The following is a 2,005-nucleotide window of genomic DNA, read 5'->3' as shown; positions in this document are numbered from 1 at the left end:
CCCTCCACTAAGTACCGGTGGCAAAATTCAAACCAAGTTTCAGTTCTGAGTTGGTTTTGTTTTTTTTGGTCACTTCTTTCTTTTCTCACTCAATATTGGCAAACTTAAGCGCTGACATATGAAATTCAAATTTTGACTCTTTGCATTTCACTCTCTTTTTAATTCCCTGGCAGAATTGGGCTCCTAGAAATACCTGGTTGACTATAGTGTAAAAGAATAAAAGACCTGAATCTGACCAGGTATTCGGAACAAAATCTTGCACTGATGCTCGACTTTTCAAAGACTGGTTTTAGATTTCAGATACATGGTTTTGCAGCAAGATCAGAGAAATGATCGACGAGAGCTGGTTGTAAAGACTCAGAGTGGGGGGGGATGTGTTAAGTTATGATTTGATCTGAATTTAATGTCTGACTGAAACTATTTATGAAATCTTTGTATAATTTAATTTCTAAGGAAATGACTGAAGCTCTTGTCGGTTTTTGTTTTTTTTCCCCGAGTGACAGGATCAGTGTGGGACAGCTTGGCACTAAAAATGAATTCTGCATTGTGTGTTCGCCTTCAGTTGGACCTTTCATACCACTGCTTCACCTTTCATCCTGCTTTCAGTCAGAACAAACTTGCTGGCACAGTAAATAAGCTTAAAGACACGTAAACCGATGCTTAGTCATTCCCATCTCCGCACATGCATCAGCCAGTATTTCTTTTTTTTTTTTCTGAACTACTCAGCCTGTCCAGGGCTAAACTTATCCCAGCATGCACTGCGGAAAGACAGGGTGACCAGGAGCAGTATTTCAGTTGGATGAAGAATGGGTTGACCGGCAGGTTCCTCGTGTGAAGGGGACACCTGCTGGTTTTACATTTCCTTCATAGTTTAACCACGATGTTAACAGGTTCCTGCTGCATTTTACCAGGACAGAAACGGTTTTCTCATTTCCCACCTTAAAAGATGTAGCTGTGACACCTACCGTACGTCTGTTTCCTTAACACACCAGCAGGTTTTGTGCAAACCTTCTGGTTTTCCCCTATAAAATACAAAGCGTTTAGTTGACAAGTTTGCATGAAACTGTTCACAGGGCGCTGTTGTCTGTTAAAAAGCCATGAGCCTTAGTTAAGGTTTAACCTGAGTTCTCTTTGCTCCACCGTCTTTACGCACTTTATATTTCCTGCAGCCATAACGTTTTCCTACCTTACCTCAGTTTTTATGGAATATTTGTATATTAAGAATGATGCAATATTTCCTTTTTGCTCTGTTGCATAATTATACACTTGTATCCTGTCGGCAGTGCAACACAATAAAACCGCATATTATTAACCAGATGTTCGGCGTGAACGTGGGTGATTTGTTTTAAATGGACGTCTGGCGTTAAGTTGGTTTTGAACAACTCGGCGTAACGGGAAACGTTTTACTCCACAGATCCGGGTTTTTCCAGGTTATTTACCAGCAGCACATTTGATTCGTCAGCCAGACTAAGACAAATCAAATGAGCAAGGTCTGCTGCTGCAGCTGCAGAAACATCTGCCACGGCTCAACGAGGAAACTGCCCCACGTCACCGTAGAATCAGCTAAACCCCTATTTTTTATTTTTATTTTTTTAAACAGCGTACCCCAGTCCGGAAGGCACCACCAACATACGCATGGAACGACAGAACTGTATTACAGCAGATTTGGAATTCGCATCTACTTCTGTTTCCTTTACGTCACTTGGACATAAAGGAAAATAAAAAAAAAACCAATGAAATGACGGAATTAGCAGATCAATATCAGAATGAGACGTGAAGACTGCGACACCCGCATCTTTTGAAGTTGTTCAACAGTTCACCAGGTTGATTAGGAGGCGGCCTCCGCTCACGTCACACATGAAGTTCAGTCTACCTGTAATGAGGAGCACTGCTCAGCCTGGGAACACACTTGTACAAGTGGCTCTGGAAGGAGCACAATTCAGCAGGTTCTCTCAAAGTTAACAGGACACGTGCGTTACCAAGTGAAGGAGTGGAGTTGAAAAGG

This window comes from Xiphias gladius, chromosome 24 (genome assembly GCF_016859285.1).
Source record: "Xiphias gladius isolate SHS-SW01 ecotype Sanya breed wild chromosome 24, ASM1685928v1, whole genome shotgun sequence".
NCBI lineage: Eukaryota > Metazoa > Chordata > Actinopteri > Istiophoriformes > Xiphiidae > Xiphias > Xiphias gladius.
This window is presented reverse-complemented; position numbering follows the sequence as displayed.